The sequence below is a fragment of the Monodelphis domestica genome, chromosome 2 (assembly GCF_027887165.1).
Source record: "Monodelphis domestica isolate mMonDom1 chromosome 2, mMonDom1.pri, whole genome shotgun sequence".
Taxonomy (NCBI): Eukaryota; Metazoa; Chordata; class Mammalia; order Didelphimorphia; family Didelphidae; genus Monodelphis; species Monodelphis domestica.
This window is the reverse complement of record NC_077228.1, coordinates 319,199,063-319,218,718: the sequence shown is the minus strand read 5'-3', so window position 1 is coordinate 319,218,718 and position 19,656 is coordinate 319,199,063. Positions and strand designations below refer to the sequence as shown.

The 19,656-nt window shown below is 36.7% G+C and overlaps 1 long non-coding RNA gene across 5 annotated transcripts in view; it reads left to right on the top strand.

Moving 5' to 3' along the window:
• Nucleotides 1-19,656, top strand: part of LOC130457402 (uncharacterized) — a 238,001-nt gene that overhangs the window by 31,300 nt on the left and 187,045 nt on the right. For 4 of the 5 annotated variants that reach the window (XR_008916584.1, XR_008916586.1, XR_008916585.1 and 1 more), the window contains exon 3: nucleotides 11,270-11,353. The exons of the other annotated variant lie outside the window; for it this stretch is intronic. This is a non-coding gene — a long non-coding RNA (uncharacterized LOC130457402). The remainder of the gene's footprint in view (nucleotides 1-11,269; nucleotides 11,354-19,656) is intronic. 5 annotated transcript variants of the gene reach the window in all.

The following is a 19,656-nucleotide window of genomic DNA, read 5'->3' as shown; positions in this document are numbered from 1 at the left end:
AGAGTGGACCATGCTTAAAATTTTACTTCCTGTTTGGAAGAGTAACCTTCCTTCACCTTCCCCCTAGAAGTAAAACTCCACGGAGCAGCTTGCTTCCCCTGTCAAGTGGACAGGGAGTTAAGAGGGATCGCATAAGGGAAACACTCCTGGGTTTCTAAGGCAAAAAGAGGGATTTATATTTTCCAAGCCTCAGGAGAGCAGGTCTAATCAGCAGCAGCAACAGCAATAGGAACAGTTATAGCAGCAGCAGGAGGAGGAGGAGAAGCAGGAGTGGCAAAAGCAATGGCTCCCAGGACCACCCAGGCAGAGAGGCAGGACTGGCAGGATCAGGATGCTGGGACCACCCAGGGAGTTAGCAGCAGAAGGCAGGATCAGCAGGAACAGGTGGCACCTCCAGAAGAGAGTTCCCAGGAGGGGGGAGAGGGCAAAAAGCCATGGAAGGAGAAACATGGCTTCTTTTCAAACTAATTATACTCAGAGAGAATTAAAGGTTCTGAACCCCACTTCCAGCCACCATAAATTTAGGATTTAAAATTATTGTGTAATACTTCAAGTATTATTTTTATAAAGTTTATTATTTGACAAAATAGAACCACATGACTAAGTTTTTCTACCTGCCTGCTCTGCTAAAGCTGGAACAGAAAAGAAAAGAGGAGGAGAAATGATCTTCCACCTAATTTATGTCCTTTCTATATCAGCAGGTAATGACAGGAAGTGAGTGGGGTTCTGGGAATTGTAGTTTTGCTGGGGATTATAGTTTTTAGGGTAACAGATTCTAATTATACAATTCACAAGTGAATTCTATCAAGTATTTAAACATCAATTAACCCCCAAACTCTACAAATTATTTGACAAAATAGGTAATGAAGGAGTCTTACCAAATTCTTTTTATGATACAAATATAGTACTGATTCCCAAGCCAGAAAGGATTATTCACTATGACCAGGTGTATTTATACCAGGAATGCAAGGATGATTTAATATTAGAAAAACTATTCAAATCATTTCAACAACCAGACTAATAGAAATCACATGATTATCTCAATAGATGTAGAAAAAGCTTTTGCCAAAATACAACATTCATTCCTATTGAAAACGCTAGAAAACATAGGATAAAAGGACATTTCCTCAAAATAATAAACAGAATTTATTTGAAACCATTAGCAAGTATCATCTGCAATGGGGATAAGTTAGATACCTTCCCAATAAGATCAGGAGTGGAGTAGCCTTGCCCACCATTACTATTTACTATCGTACTAGAAATGCTAGCAGTAGCAATTAGAAAAGAAAAAGAAATTGAAGGGATCAAAGTAGACAACAAGGAAACTCAGCTATCACTCTTTGCAGATGACATGATGGTATAAAGAATCCAAGAAAATCAACTAAAAAGCTAATAGAAATAATCAACAACTTTAGCAAAGTTGTATAGTACAAAATAAACCCAACAAATGGGAAATGTTGCATGTAGAAAGATGATTTAGGATTGAACCTTGGAAATATTTTTTGTTAGGAAGGAATATGAAAAAGATCCAACAAAAGAAGCTTTAAAGGAGGAATAATAGAAGATATGAAATACAAAACCAAAAAATGAAAGAATTTAAAGGGAGGAAGGAAGGGTAAACAGTGTCACATGTAGTGAGGCTAAGGAAAATAAGGACCAAGAAAGGGATTTTGAAGTTGATGGTCAGATAAAGGGGGATCTTAGTGCTATTTAAGTATAATTGTAGAGGTAGAAGCCAGAGTACCAGGAGTTAAGGAGTGAGTAGGTTGGAGCAAAAAAAATGAAATTGATAAGTATAGAATTTTTAAGAAGTTTTCTAGGGCAAGGATCCAGGACAACTCCAAATGAATTGTGATGAGAAAAGTTATCCATTGCCATAGAAGAAACAGAGTCCAAATGCAGGTTGAAGAATATTATTTGTCATATTATTTCCTCATTGAACTTTATCTCATGTCAGTAATATGTGTCTTGTTTCATAATATTTTGAAAATGGAAATATGTATTGTATGATTACACATATATAATCTATATCATGTTACCTGTTGTTTTGGGGAGGCTGAGTAGAAGGAAGAGAAAGTGGATTGCAAAATGTCAGAAAATTATTAAAAATATTAAATATTACATTGACATATAATCTGGAAAAAATCAATTAAAAAAGGAAATCTTGTAGGAAAAGAGAGAAGAGAGTATCTTGAGAGAGTAGAAGAGAGAGGAAAGATTGATTTAAAGGTATGCGATATTCTTAAATAGAGTGCAAAAGGCATGGGGAACAAATAGTAAAGGCATGGAGTTGGGAGATAGTGGGTCTTGTTTGAGGAATAGCAAGGAAGTCATAATATCACAGAGCACATTGAGAGGAGGCAAGGGTCAGATTATGAAGAACTTTAAAAATCTTAATAACAGATTTTAAATTTGATCCATTTTTTTTTTTTTTTGAGAAATGGAGTGATATGGTCAGACTTCCACTTGAGAGATTTCTTTTGCAACTGAAAGATGGACTAACATGGGGAAATATTTAAGGCAGAGATTTAAGACAAACTAGAAAGCTATCATTGTAAAATAGACATGAGGATTAGCACCAGGATTGTGGGTGGCAGTATCAAAAAAATGAAGAGTTTTTTTTTATATGGGAGGTGCTCTGAGAATAGAATCCAGTGAACTTAAAAACAGATTTGGTTATTTGGGGTGGTGAGAGAGAAGTGGAAGAGGGAACAGTGGAAAGGGAATGGAAGGGAGAGGAAGAGGGAAGAAGATAGAGAGGAAGACAGGCAGGGGGAGAGAAAGATAGAGACAGACCTAGGAAACCTGAACTGTGAGCCTGGGTGACTGGGAAATGGTATTGTCATATTCTACTATTCTATCTTCTCTGTTTCCTTAAGCTAAACCACATCTAAAAGTGATCTAAGCATCTTTCCTTTCTCAAACAAGCTCCTCTTCCTGATTTTCTTGTTTCTTCTTTTTTTAAAAAAGGTTTTATTTTCTGTCAATTATATATAGAAACAATTCTTAACATTTGTTATTTTAAATTTTGAGTTTCAAATTATCTTTCTCTCTCTTCATTCCCACTTCCCTGCCACTCCTTCCTCTTCCCAGAGATGGTAGGCAGTCTTATATAGATTTTACACGTGCAATCATGTAAAACATTTTCCCTTATTAGTCATTTTGTGGAAGAGAGCTCAAAAAAAAAAATTAAAAAAAAAGAAGAAAGAAAGTGAAATATAGTATGCTTTGGCCTGAATTCAGACTTTAACTGTTCTTCCTGTGACTGATGACATTTTTCAACATGAATCTCTGGGATTGTTTTAGATCACTGTATCTCTGAGAATAAGTAGGTTATTCACAATTATTCATCAAGAAATATTACTATTACAATATATAATGTTCTGATTCTGCTAACTTTCACTTTGTATCAGTTCATGTAAGTTTTTCCAGGTTTTTCTGAAATAATTTGCTTGTCATTTTTTTACATCACATTTTCTGTTTCTTCTAATTGTACCACAGTGGTTCTCACTCATAGCTCCTCCCTAAGTTCATGTCCTCCTTACTTCTCACCTGGACTATTATTATTATAGTCCCTTTCCTGGTCACTCTTCTTCTTGATTTGCTATAGAATCTATCTGTATAACACGAGATTAATTTCTCTAAAGCATATTGCTGATAATTTAAATTCTTTGTTCAAAATCTTTTAATGGCTCCAGATTGTTTAGTAAGTTCAAATTCAAGGTCCTACAAACTCTAGACCCAATCTACCTTTTTAATTTTAGCTTCTCTTTCTTTCCTTCATATTCCCTACACTTTGGTCAAATTGGATTTGAATTTAATTGTTGCCACTATTTGGATGATTCAAATTTATCTGAGTAATTACTGCTGCCTCCCTGTGAGAATACCCTTCTTGTGATCTTCAATTCTGATAATCTTGTCCATTCTTTAAGGCCTATTGTGCAAACACTGCTCTCTACCTAAGGCCTTCTCAGATCTTCAGATGACATTTCCACCAGATGTATGCTATGTTTATAGCTCTTCATGATTCTCTCACAGCAATTTACATATTTTGTTCCATATGACAACTACCTATCTTCTAGATTGGATGTTTTGTTAGGGAAGATATATTCTTCTCTGTATACCCTAACAGAGCCCAGAATGTAGTGGCTATTTGTCTTTTGAATGAATATAAAATGGATGTGAAAAAGCTTAGAATAGGTATCATAAAGAATTAGTTATAGATTAGGGAATCAATAATTGATTAACAAAAGGAACTTATTTTACTCTTGAGGGTCTGACTGAGATCATATAGCATGAATTCATGGTGAGTTCCTGACTTTTTCCAGCAATATCCAGTAGCCTGGAAGTCCAACAGATTCACCCAACAATCCAATCTAATCCAATGAGCATTTTAAAAGCACCCAATATGTTCAAGGCACTGCCTTGGTGGACAAATAAACAAAATAAAATAAAACCCAGAATAAGAAAGAAACCTATAAAGATATTTGTTATTGTTAAGCTGTTTTCAGTCATGTCCAACTCTTTGTGATCCCATTTGGGGGTTTTCTTGGCAAAGATACTGAAGTGATCTGTTATTTCCTTCACCAGCACTTTTTACAAATGGAGGCAAATGGAATTAAGTGACTGCCTCAGGGTCACACAGCTAGTAAGTGTTTGAGATCAGATTTCTGAACTTGGGAAGACCAGTCTTCCTGATTCTAGGGCTATCTTGGATTCCATCTACTGCACCACCTAGCTGCTCCAATTATAAAGATAATAAGTCTCATTGTCCATCTATTTCTTTGTCTGGTCACATACAGAATGTGTATGTATGTATGTGTATATGTATAAATATTTCTTTTCTCTCTTGATGTATATATACATATGTACATATATGTATACTGTGTGTGTGTTCTAGTATATGGAAATCTATTCTATTATCACCTTTAATTCAGTTTAAGCATTCCTTAAGGACCTATTATATGTTAGGCACAATGCAGGACTCACTTAGCAGGGGTAGAGGCCCTAGATGCTCAAGAAGGATACATATATGTCCCTACCACACAGGTAGCTAAAAGAAAATGTCTCTTCTTTTCTAGAAAAAAAAAAAAAACCAAAACAGCACATTGTTGCAAATTGCTATTTACACAAGATAGGGTCAATCAAGTTGGCCACATGCCTTACCAAGTTGTCACTGAGGATACAGAAACAAGGAATGAAACAACCCTCATTCTGCAGGAGCTTACCATGATTAGGGGTGGTTTTCCTATAGCACAGTTTATAACATATGCATATTCTCTACTCATTAGCAATATGGTAATAAACTGTGGCAACAATCAGGAATGCAGAAGAATTGCTTTGTAGAGGTAGAAATTTACACTCTGGCCTCTAGAGAACCATGTATTTTGGCTAGTCTGAAATAAAGTTTAGTATTTGTCTTCTTTTATTTCTTTTCTCCCTGAATATAATGAGGAAGTTTTCTCCTCTCCCCCCTTTAAATATAATGAGAGAGTTTTCATTTTTTCCTTCCCATTACAAACAAACTTGGAAATTTTTTAAAAGTTTCTTCTAGAATTTCAAAGTGCTCACTTACCCATTGGGAAATGATTAAATGCTAATGATGGTATAGAACTTGTCCACTGAGAAACCATTAAATGCTACTGGTGGCCTGGGCATGATAAAACAATGCTTGGGAGAACAAAAGCACAGGAGAGCCTTTCAGATCATCTCTCTAATAGAGAGAAATGAAGACTGGGTCAAACACTCTATGCAAGCATCTATTGTTCCCCAAATGACTATTATAGGATGTAGAACTAGTGTGACCTCTTTCTTGTTATGAACACAGTTTTAAAGTATACGTTGTCTTTATAGTTATTACTGGGTCATACTAACAAAGCTTTGGGGAATAAAGTGGTAGCTAATAATTTCATTTTTCTTAGAAAAATTATTTCTTGAAATCACAGATCTTAGAATAGAAGAGACCTTAAGAAAGCAGCTTCTATATCTGCTTTCCTAAATGTAAGGTCTAATTATCCTTATTTTATAAGTTTTCTTTCTGAACCTGGAACTAAGGAAGAAAACTTCAATGTCTAGGACTTGGTGCTGGATGACTTGTTTATTTTTCTTTTCTCCTTTTCCCTCCTCTTCTTTTGTTTTTTTTTTTTTAAACCTTTACCTTTTGTCTTAGAATTGATGTTAAGCATAGGTTTAAATGCAGAAGAGTGGCAAAGACTAGGCAATTTGGATTAAGTGACTGGCCCAGGGTCACATAGTTAGGAAGTAGCTGAGATCACATTTGAACCTGGACTTCCTTTCTCTAGATGCAGCTTTTTATCCATTGAGCCACTTAGCTGCCTCTCACCTCTTCCTTTTATCTTTTTCTCTTCTTTCTTGTTGAATTACAGAGAAACAGCATGGCACAATATTGATAATGCTTCTCTTGGAACCAGAAAGTCCAAGGTTCAAATTTTGTCTCTCATAAGTACTTGTTTTGTGACCACGGATAAGTCACTTCACACCTCAATCACAGAATCACAGAATTTGACAGTTGGAAGAGATTTCAGCAGTTATCTGAGAAGCATAGGAGATAAGGCATTGGACTTGGGAGTTGGGAAGTCCTGTGTTCAAATCCTATCTCAGACACTTACTAGCTGTGTGACTCCGGGGAATCGCTTAATTGCTAAGTGACTCAGTTTCCTCAGTTGTAAAATGAAAAGATTTGGACTGGATGGTTTCTAAATTTATGATTCAATGATTAATCTAACCTTAATGAAATCCCCATTATAACATACCTGATAGTCATCTATTTTTGCCTTAAGGCTGCAAAGCAGGGATAGTAATACCTCACAGATTAGATAATAAGTGGAAAGTCCTTTACAAACATTAATAAATAATTTATAAATGATACTTAATTATCCACAGATATCCATAACAAAGTTTCTTTGGGGTTGTTGAGAGAGAATGTTTATTTCTTGATAAGGACAAGATTGAGACTAAATAAAGTAATAAGTGATACTGGTTTTAAATCTGAATCAGTGACACTGGGATACTATGTAAATGAACTTCAAGCTGTTATAGGAAAAGCTTTCCTGGAGAATAGGTCTGATTCATTTTTGTCTTTGTTTCTCCAGGCCTTCTCAGAGCTGATACATAGTAGGTGTTTATTAAGAGGCTGTTAATTGATTCAGGCAGTAAAAACTATTATCTGGTGTCCAAAGGTTCTATTCATTTCTCCATTATTTCTTTCTGTCAAATATCAACTTCCTCAGGATTCCAGTGTGGCTTCTTTAAGCAATCCAAAAGGGAAATGAAAGTATAGAAGTATAGGTTTAGATCTGAAAGGGACCTTAGAGGCCATTCAATCTAAACCTCCCATTTCATAGAAGAGGAAACAGACACAGACGTTAAGTCATTTGCTCAGGGTCACCCAACTAATGTGGAAGGATTGGGATTCTTCTTCCTGACTCCAGATCCAATATATTCAGGTACTATGCTATATTGAAACCTAACTGAGACTATCTAATTCATTGCTCATAGTAACAACTGGTCCACAGCTGGAAAACAATTGTAAAGGAAACCTCACAGGTGTAATTGTCACTGCCAGGGCTCAGAGCAAATTTGCTCACAGTTCAATACCATGGTAGCCCATTTTATTTAAGTGGCACTATTTGTTTTCCCTTTTCTTGCCCTCTGTGTTTTATCCTGCCATTCATCTGATTTACAATACTTCTTGACCTTCCTTTTGGTACAATGCCATCGTCTCAAGGGCAATCTAGTTTTTCTTTGCTTGTGATTTCAATATATTGTTTCTCAGGCAGAAGGACATAATTTGTGATCTTGTTTCCTTGTTATCTTCAGCATATGCTGTATTCTCCTTTCCATTTACCTACTGGGTTTTTCCCCCTTTTCTCATTTAGAGAAGATAGAGAGAATGTCCTGCTTTCTAATTCATAGGTTGTTAGGAGGATGCAGAATTGAAAGAAAATCTTTTTTTCAGGCAGAATGCTAAATTGTTTTCTCCTCTACAATTTCTATTCCACAAAGTCTTCCTTGACACCCTTAGCTTTTGAAAACTTTTTTTTTTTAAATAGCATGAAAGTTTCTGAAATGTAGTCACTTGCTAGACACAGCCTTAAGTAACTATATCTTGATACTATGGGGAGAGTGAAAACTACCCAAATTTGAGTGGTTTGGTTGCTTCAGCATCTATGACCATGAGAAAGAATTGGTGGAATGTGCTTCCTCCTCCCCACTTCCATACATATCCAATACATCTAGCATTTCTGTAACAGTCTTTGCTCAGCCAGAAGAATTAGGAACAAATACCCCTATGTAATGACGTGAGGGCATCTGGGTAGTTGCCACTGAAAGTCTGTTGACTTTTCTTGGTCAGTTTGTTGTAACTGCTCTAGGGCCACCATCTGGTTCTGGATCTGCTGCTACCAAAAATACTGGTCTCTTTTAAGGATGAAATGACTGTCTGAGGCTTTGAGTACCAGGTGATAAGCACCATGGAAAACCCATCCCACTCTGGCTGTGAGCAATGGCTGTTAATTATGCTAATTAAAATAAGGTCAGGAGGATCTCTACACAGCTGTGGTGAAGTGGAGCATTTGAAATTGTGGGCTGAGGCCAATATTCTGGCTATAGGAACAAATGGTGTTTGTGATGTCACTGTCAGTGGAGGAAGATATACTTTCAGCAGAGAGATGCTCCAGAAAGCTTGGACAAGGTAATCAGATACCAACAACTCATGTAACCTTTCTCTGCCCCAGTTTTCTCACTTTTTAAATAAGAGGGTTAGATTTGATGGACTTTCTGGTTCCTTTAAGCTCTAAATCTAGACTATAGGATCTCATGATAAAGAGACTTTGATATGATATGATTCAATAATTTTTTTCAGGTACAAATTCAGAGAATAATCACTTTTTCATAAACCTGTCTCACCAATTTGCTTATTTAAAACTCCAAAATTCTCACAAAATAGTACCTCTCTAACTAAAATTCCCTCTGATTCCTTCAGGGGAAACAAGTCTGCTAGTCCAAACTCAAGTATACTTGGGATCATCATCAATTTATTTTTCCCCCATGGAAAGTGACTTATTGACTAAATTGGAGGATCTATGTATGCAAACAGTCCCTCACCCCACCCATATCTCTCCATGGGGCCATGAACTGGCTATTTTGAAGAACTCACTGTTTCAGTGTCATATTTGGCAGGGGGAGGTTTGTTTTGGCTGTATTGCCTTTCAGAGGGGATTGGCAAAACTAATGATTATGTTCAATCCATAGTGAGCATGCCACCTGATTCAACAAGTCTAATAGAGAGCTCTGTTTGGCAATTTATGTCCCTCTTGTTTGATTTAGTATAATCCACTCACTGTATTTTAACATTAGGAGACTGGTACATAAACAGTTTGTTTCTTGATACCTGCTTGTTAGTGATGTTAGGATGCTATATTAGAAATACGTTGGTGAAAAAAGCTCAAATTCTGTCTCTGCATACAAAGTTCAAGCAATGTTCCTTAGAATTCTATATTGGGGGAGGGGGGAAAGCTGAGTGGATTGAGAGCCAGGTCTAGAGATGGGAGGTCCTGGGTTCAAATCTGGCCTCAGACACTTCCTAGCTGTGTGCCTCTGGGCAAGTCACTTAACTCCCATTGCCTAGCCCTTACCATTTTTCTGCCTTGTAACCAATACACAGTATTGACTCCAAGATGGAAGGTAAGGGTTTATATTTTTAAAAAAAGAATTCTATATCAGTCCTGCTTACCTAAAAGAGTAAGGGTTAAGCTCCCACACTGTGTATTATAGGATGTTTGAATTATAAAATTTATACCTGGAAGAGACCTTAGATATCATCTAGTTAGGAGGCAACTAGTGATACAGCAGATAAAGCACTGGGCCTGGTGTCAGGAGGAGCTGAATGCAAATCTAGCCTTAGATATTCCCCAGCTCTGTGACCAGGACAAATCATTTAATCTCTACTAACCTCAGTTTCCTCAGCTGTAAATTGATAACAATAATTGTGCTTACCTTGCAGGGTTGTTGTACTGATCAAATTTAATAATGTTTGTAAAAAAGGACTTAGCACAGTACTTGGTAAATAGTAAGAATTATAAAAGTGCTCATTTCCTTCCCTTTTATGGAAGAGAAAATTAAGAACTAGAGAGCGATTTGCCCATTGTAATATAAATACTAAGTGACAGGGACAGGATTTGAACCTATATCCTCTGTATGCTTGAACTGACCCCAAATCAGAGTCAAATGAACTGTTTTATTTTAGGCAAAGTAACCTAACAAATCAGTCTTTTGAGGTGGTTGATTGTCTGGATAGTTTTATCATAGGAAATCAGAGAATTAAAAAGGAAACTATGATTGCCTAGGGCCTGTCAATGTTCCAACTCCATGCTGTTGGTAAAAACTGGTAGAATATATAGACATGATGGCAGATACCAGTAATCCCTGCAACAAGGGAGGCTGAGGCTAGTGGATCTTTGAGATCAGGAGTTATGAGCTTTAATATGGTTAAAAACAATTGTCTTCATTCAGTTCTATATCATTATTATACTACCAGAAGTGAGGAATCAACAGATTACCCAAGGAAGGGTGAACTGGACCCAGTTGGGAAAGAAAACGGAACATGTCAAAACTGTGCCAATAAGCAGTAAGACACCAGGTCTTTAAAAACAGCAACAAATAAATAATAAATGCTTGTGGGTGGGTTGTTTGTGAAAACTGATTTATGAACTAATTCTTTATTGAGCCTGGAAGATTCTGAGAGGGAGCAACAATAGGAATAGGAGGCCTATTCTATTTCTGTCTCCAAGAACAAGGAGGCTATATCTTCTGTGATGGGGAGACTGTCATTGTCCTTTTCAGGGAGTTATTCCTTCAACCCTTCACTGCATTAAGGTTGGGCCAACAATGGTCTGGGGATTGGTCCTTTTAAAGAGTGTGATTGTCTGAAAATGGATTTTTACAAGTTATTTAATATAACAGGAAGATGATGGCTGGTTTTTCAGTCAAAGGAAATGAATGTGAATCTAGATTCTAAAACGGATCCTAGCAAAATTGACCTTTCCTTTATGGGCCTTATTTTCCTCATTTATAAAATCAGGTAGTGGAATGGCTAAATAATAAAATCTTTTCCAGGCTAAATCTAATGACGTTATAGGTATGTTATCTATATTTGCACAATTTATTTGAATCATTGTGTTGTTTCTAACTTCATATCTCTCATAAGCTTCTCCCTTGTTCCTTTTCCCTTGCCTCCTTGGCTCTGCAGGCTCTCAAAGCGGGACTACTGTTGGCCTCTCTCTCTACTCCAATCCATCTTCAGTGATGCTGCCCAACATGATCATCCTAAAGTGTGGGTCTCACTAGATCATTCATTAATCATTCAAAACAAACAAACAAACAAACAAAAAACAACCTTTACATTCTGTCTTGGAATCAATGCTAAGTATTCATTCCAAGGCAGAAGAGCAGTAGAAGAGTTAGGCAATGGGGGTTAGGTGACTTGCCCAGGTCACACTGCTGGGAAGTATCTGAGATCAGATTTGAACTAGGCTTCCCTTTTCCGAACTTGACTCTCTATATACTGAGCCACTTCACTGCCCCACTTGTCATTAATCATTATACTCTAGTAGCTACTTACTAACTCCAGAAGGAAATAAAAAATCTTCTTTTTGGCATTTAAAACCTGTTATAACCTAGACTTTTATCTACATTTCCATGTTTCTTAAACTTTATTCCCTTCCATTTCTTATCATGATGCTCAGTACTCCATCTTTCTTCAATGCCTTTTCATTTCCTATTTCATATGCCTGGAATACTCACCCTCCTCACCTCTGCCTACTGACTTCCATGAAGACAGCCCAAATACCCTTTTTTCTATTTCCTCCCCCCTAAACCTTACCTCTGAGATTACCTTCCATCTACCTTGTATATATATCCATTTTTTTTCCTACGCTGTTTCCTCCATTAGAATGTGAGCTTTTTGAGGGCTGGGACCATGTTTTTGTGTTTCTTGTACCCCTGGTACTTAGGACACTGCCTGACACACAGTAGGTGTTTAATAAATGCTTGTTGATTGATGGATACCTTGGCCAGTAAGGTGGTCTATTTCTTTTTTGTTTTTGATAAAGGAAACAGTCCAAAGAATGTTTAGTAATTGTTTGGAACCACTGACCCAAAACAGCAGCAAAGAATGAAATGATGACATGCCTCGCTAGGTTATATTGTGTAATCTTTTCTGTGGAAATGTTCAATCAAAAGGCAAAGCTCTCCTTGATTAGTTTAGTATCAGTACAGTATTTCCCGTAGGCCATGAAGTATATTCAGAAACCCCTTAAGGTTCCTCCAGGCCCATCATTAAGTGGGTTGCAGTTAAGGGAAGTATTGCTGTCTTTAGTATAAGAAGGATAAGATGTTCCGGGCTGGGCCTCCTAGGGTTTCAGCATGTTGGGATGCCTGCCTTATCTTCTGCTTTGCATGTTCAAAGTCCCTTTTGTTATTTCAGCCAGAAGTTGAAATCGGGATTTGGGTTAGTGGTTCCTCCCAGCTGAGATCACAGGAATATGATTTACAAAACAGAAATGATTATTAAATCGCAGGGGGAGATGCATGTGTACTAAGCAAGGTGTTGATGCTGATCATGTGTGTGGGACATACTTGTCCTGATTCACCAGCACTCAGGAAGACTAAATTTTCAATCAGGAGGTTGATTTTTGCAGAGAGAATCGGTGTAAAGGAAGTTTTGAGGGTTCTGAAGGGAAATTTCTAGTGAACTGTGGTAAGCTATGGAGAAAAAGTGTAACAGAGGATAGGGCACAGGACTTGGAGTTCAGACGTTTGGGGCATGACTTCCATCTCATGTTTACTAGTTGTACAACAGAATTTTCCCCATCTATAAAAGGAGGGGATGGGATTCAATGTTCTCTAAGGTCCCTTCCAGCTCTAAATCTATGAATTTATAATCCTATGCCATTCTCTACTTTGTGGACTAGGTGATAGAACTAACAAACACAAGGAGTACTAAATAAAACTTAACATCTCTCTTTATGAAATTTTTCTTATTTCTGTAATTCCAATATTGTTATCTGTGGAATATTTATGTCTTCTTTCAAATTGGAGGTCAAGCTAAGTAATCTTTATTATCCTGTCAAGATCAAGCAATCTTGATTCTCTGATGCCAAATATTTTTTTCTATGCCAATAAAACTGCATTATCCTATTCATGTACATGAGTATAGACATGCATTCCATAGGTCTCAGTGGCAGTGTTCTTATTCTCCTGTGCTAAGTGATTGTTAATTTCCCACTTCCCTAGCATATGTTTTAGGATAATCCCTGTCTGGAGGATAAACACTCTTACTCTTAGTTCCTCTTTCCTTCTATCTCTCACTTTGTGATCTCATCTACTCCCATGGGTTCATTCATTATTGCTGCATAGAGAATTACCAAATCTATATAATCAGTTCTAATTTTTTTCCAGAATTCCAGACCCACATCATAAATTGCTTGTACTTCTACAATTGGATGTCCCTTTGGTTTCTTGAAGTTAACAAGACTAAAATCCAACTGATCTCTTCAAAGTTTCTCTTCCATAGATTCTTTTGTTTTGAGGTCTTAGTCACATAGGTTTATAACCTTAAAGTAGTCTTTGATTATCCTTTCACCACTCCCTCCATCAGTCTAAGCCCTCATCTCCAAAACAAGTCTTGAATTCATCCCCTTTTCTTTATCCTTAGTGCATAACTTCTCAACTGGACTACCATGAGGCCCTCCTTATTACTCTCCTGGATTTTAGCTTCTATCTCCAGTCCATCTTTCATTCAGCAACTAAAATAATCAGGGCTATGCTGTTAAATGCTTAACAATTGGCTCCTTGGAAAAAATATACAAAATATACTTTTAAGCTTAATTTATATTATTAAAATTTTCTCTATTACTTTCTTAACTCTAGAAAATCAATGGCAAAGATATATTAAGCTCCAATGTGTAATATAAATTGATTTCCAAGATGTCATACTGAAAATTTAACCATTTGCTCTAGTTGGAGCTAGTTCTAGCACAACACAGAAAATAATTTTCTAAAGTCCAAATCTGAACCACGTTATTGCCTTGCTGGAAAAGTTTTAGTGTTTTTCTTTGATCTTAGATAAAGTATGAATTTCTTAGATGGGTTTACATGGCATTACAGTCTAGCTCCAAACTACCCTTCCAGTCTTATTCAATATTACTCCTCATGTACTCCTCACTATAGACTACATAGATTATTTGTGGGTCCCTATACTTAAATACTATAACCTGCCCAGTGCATTCCTTCCTACTTAACTCCACACCTGAAATGGACTCTGTTCTCATCTCTGTTTTTTTTAGCATCTTGATCTCCTTCAAGGGTAACTTAAGTGGCACAATATATAGAGTGCTGGTCCTGCTGTCAGGAAGACATCTCTCTTGAGTTCAGATCTAGTCTCATACACTTACTAGCTTGGTGACCCTGGACAAGCCACTAAACCCTGTTTGTCTCAGTTTCCTCATTCGTAAAGTGAGCTGTAGAAGGAATTGACAATCCTCTCTGGTATCTTTGGCAAGAAGACCCCAAATGGGGTCACAAAGAATCAGATGCAACTCTAATCAACTTAACAACAAATCTTTCAAGGATCAATTCAGATACCACCTCTTTTGTGAATCCTTCCTTGAATCTCTTCAGTTAGTGCACTTTGATTCCTGCAAATTATCATGGATTAAACGAAAATCAGATGATCACAGATTTAGAGCTTGAAGGTATCTGAGTGGCTTTGAGTTCAATTTACAGATGAGGAAATTTATCAATGTACATATGATTATTTACAGTAGAATGTAAGTTTATTTTATTTAATTTATTTATTTAAAACCCTTACCTTCTGTCTTGAAGTCAATACTGTGTATTGGTTCCAAGGCTGAAGAGTGGCAATGGAGGTTAAGTGATTTGCCCAGAGTCATACAGCTGAGAAGTGTCTGAGGCCATATTTGAAACTAGGACCTCCCATCTCTAGGCCTGACTCTCAATCCACTGAGCCACCCAGCTGCCCCCAGAATGTAAGTTTATGACAAGGACTATGTAAAGACTCTTTTGCCCATTTAACCCAAATGCTTGGCATAAAGTCTTGCCCCAAAATAGGTATTGCTGATTTGAATGGAATTATTGTTCTAAACATTTAATTTCTTTGATGTGAGCACAGGAGGACTTTGATCTGTTTTTTCAATAAAGTGCTGTAAGTTGCTACCTATAGTTAAAGATTTAGACTTAAATGGTTGAATCCCACCAGAGTCAACGACACTCTCCTAGAAAGGTGGTTGAAAATCTAAGAGCTTAACTTTTGCAAGTCTGAATTTTGTTTTTTACTTTACCTTAAAAATTTTGGAATGTATTAAAATTTAGTTAATCCACTTAGGCATGTCCAGTTTTGTAGATTAGCTGCAGCAAATTTTAAAATTCAATTTTACTTTACCCTGCCAAAAAATAAACTATTTTCCTGAGCAAAAGAATTAGCAAAGGACCTATAGAACAAGATCATGTAGTGTATTACCAAATTATATGTAAACATAGGTTATCCCATGTCTGATATTTTCAAATGTCCACACCCAAACCCTGAGCACACACACATACACACACATACACACACATACACACACATACACACACATACACACACATACACACACATACACACACACATACACACACATACACACACATACACACACATACACACATACACACACATACACACACATACACACACATACACACACATACACACACATACACACACATACACACACATACACACACATACACACACACAAACACACACTTTTCTTTTGCTCTTACAAAGCAAGTCTCTTTATTCTTCCTCAACAATCCAGAATTATGACTAGCTGTTTTTCTGTGTGTTGTTCTCCCTGATTGGAACATTCTTGCCCTTCCCTTGTTCCTATCCAAATCCCAACCATCATTCAAACTCTGATTCAACTTCCAATTTCAGGAGAGATAGGAGTTGGGTTAATTTACTGCTAACCCATATCTGTATTTTTAAATTGCTTTTCTTTCCTCATCAGCTATATTGTCAGCTCCTAGAATATCAAGATGTGTTTAACATGCTCTTCAAAAAATCCCTTTATTGTGCCTAGGAAAGTGCCATGTAACTAGTAGGTAACAAATTTTTGTTACATGAATTATTAGTACGAAAGGTTAGGAACTGAATTAATAACAATACCTAGGAATACTTGTGTTCTTTATTCTAGATTACATTATTTGGAAAGCAGTATGTACTCTGCAATAATTTCTCCTCTGACATAAACTACCTATGTAGCCTTAGACAACTCACTTAACTTCCCTGAATCAGTTTTCTCATTTGTGAAAAGAGGAGGGAGAACCAGATGCCTTCTGAGAGCCCTTCTAAGTTTAGAGCAAGGATTTTATGATCCAGTGACAATGATCAATAAGTATATTTGCTTTTCTAAAATGAAATAGATATGGCTGACATCCAAGACACTGCACATTTTCTTATTTTGATGACATGAGTATTTCAGGAGTTGGGGTTACAAAGTTTACATGTTTGATAATAGTAAGAAATGTTTTTAGTCTGCATATGCTATAATCATCAGTAGGGACATTTTCTTAGAAAATTAATGCTACCTCCCTGGAGGCACCTTCAGCTGGGTGGCACAGTAGATAAATTGCTGAGTCTGGAGTCAGGGAGACCTGAGATCAAATCCAGTCTCAGATACTAGTTGTTTGATCCTTGGTGAGTCACTTACTCTCTATCTGTTGTGATTTCTTCTAATATACCAGGAGGATAATGCCAGCATCTGCTTCCTGGTGTTGCTAAGTTGCTATTGGTAAAGATCTTATACCAGTGCCTAGCACACGTTGTTATTATTCAGTCTTTTCAGCTTTGTCCATGTGACCCAAGTTGAGGTGTTCTTGGCAAAGATACTAGAGTAGTTTACCATTTCCTTATTCTGCTCATTTTATGGATGAGGAAACTGAGGTAAATAGGGTTAAATGACTTGTGTCTTGAGCCAGATTTGAACTCAGGAAGATGCAGGACTGACACTCTATCCACTGTGCCACCTAACTGCCTGCCTGGCACATACTACATGCTATATAAATGCTTGTTCCTTCCCCTTCCCCTTCAATGACTGATAATTTATATACTTTATATGAAATCATCTCAAATTCTTGACATTGTTACATATTTTGCTTAATTACCTGCTTAGAGCATGAAAGTCTTGAATTATTCTAGCCTAGTAGGAGGGAGAGGGAAGGTCTTTATAGAACAAATATATTTCTTCCACAAGGAAAGTATAATCCCAAAAGTTTGTAGAGGAAAATTCTCCTGAATTTCATCTAGTCTTTGATATAAGTTTAGAAGAAGATGTCACATGCTCCAGGTAGGGAAAGAGAAGACAGACATTTTTTAGAATCTGATTGGTTTCTTTCTGTCATCCATCTTTCTCTCTCTCCATACAAGATCATTCTCCTAGTTTATTCCCATACCAACCCTTCTCTTGACTGTTGTAATAGTTTCTTAATTGGCCATCTGGTTTCTAGTCTCTTCCTTTTTCCGTCCATCCCCTACATAGTTGCCAAGCAATCTAAGACATAAATTCTGTCTATATCATTCCTCTACTTAGGTTTCTTTGCCCCTAGGGTAAAATGCAAACTCATTGGGCTGGCTTTCACACTCTGTGTCCCTGCCTATGTCTATGTCTGTTATCTCTATTTATGAAAATATGCACCTCTATAGTTGTATATATTGATATGACAATGTATGTGCTATATTGAAGTGGGTTTCAGAGTTACTGGATAAAGGGTCAGCCAGTTATGGCATCAGGGAGACCTCAGTTCAACTCCTGCCTCTGACACATATTGATCATGCCATTTTGGGCAAATTTACTTAAGAATTTCAATGCCCACTCAGGAATTTTTCCAAGATTACAAATTACAACCCAAGAATGGATTCCTATTAATAGAGGGAATTTCCTCACCAAATTCATTAAATCATAGAAACTTGTTAAAAATGAAAAAAATATATATATGTATATATAATGACAGGGATCGCTACAGAGGCAGCTGGGTAGACACTTCCTAGCTATGTGATCTTGGGCAAGTTACCTAACCCCAGTTGCCTAACCCTTGCTCTTCCTCTGTCTTAAAACTGATATTAAGACAAAAGGGAAAGATTGTGTTGTTGTTTTTAAAGGGGTCACTACCTTCATTCTATCCTCTTGATCTATCCACAAAACATATTATATCTTCATATTCTTATGTGTAACATGACCACATATATGTTACAGACTTGAATCCATTAAGGATCTGTGATTTTGTTATTGTAGGTATTCCTTCCATTGAAACAAGCCATATTTCCTCTGTAACTTTTCAGATACACACTCTTTGATATTTGTTGTGTCTGACAGCCAATGTAAAATATGAGGGCATATCTCTAACTTAGCAGAGGTGTTTGAGTGTGTCTTTGTTGTTGTTTAGCTATTCAGTCATGCCCAACTCTTTGTGACTCTGTAGATCAACTGTCTGGAGCTTTCTTGACAAAAATATTGGAGTGGTTTGCCATTTCCTTCTCTAGTTTTAGCTAGTAAATGTCTGAGGTCAAACTGGGATGGCATAAAGGAAACATAGCTATATACACATGTGTATATGTATAAGAAGTTGTGTGGTGTGATGGAGACACCTGGGATCATGTTGGCTTCTGATACTTACTGGTTAATGGAGGGCAGGTAATTTAATCTCTTTACCATTATCTAGGTAAGTACCTCACACTACAATAACAAAGAAGGTACTGAATTATTTAGTAGAAGGACTTTTTTCATTGGAAATTCCAGTGACTATTCCAATGAGATGAGAAGTTCAGTCCAAAATGATGGGTATATACATATATATTTGTTTGTCTTTGTATGGTACTATGACTTACTGAAATAGCAGAGAACCCCATATTAATAGAAGAAACAAAAATTTCAGAACGATAAATGAATGGTTTTTTAATATTCTGAATTACTAAAACCTACTAAGAACCTCAGTTGCTTAACTCTCCTCAGAGTTCTCTACTGAACTCTATGTAAAGTCCTTCTCTCTATAGCATTGTATAAGTCTTGACCTGCATAAGACTGCTTATACTCACCTAACAGCTGTGGTTAGAATTTTTAAGTCTTTCATTTACTACCTGTATTTCAAATATTACCCTGTCAAACATTTTCTTAAGTCATTGGAACTGAAAAAAAAATTGTGAATGAAGTTTGGTATCAAATTGTAAACATTTCATTACATTGTAAAGTATACTGTCTAATTAATATTTTAAATGAAATACTTTTCTTTCTGATGTATTAAACTTGGGAATTAGGACTAGCCTAGTGATTTCATTGGTTAAGAAAACTCTAAGAACAGGAAACTCTCTCTACTAATTCAAGCTGGCACCTTTTATGTGACATGGTATTAGAAAGTTGCCTAAAGCATCAAGAGGTTACCTCACCTGACTAGGGACCCACAACCAGAATGGGTCAAAGGTGAGATCTGAACTTGACTCTTTCTGGTTCTGAGGTCAGCTTGCCATCTACTACACTTGATGTGTCTCATAAAACTTATGTTTACCAAAATGTTTATGTT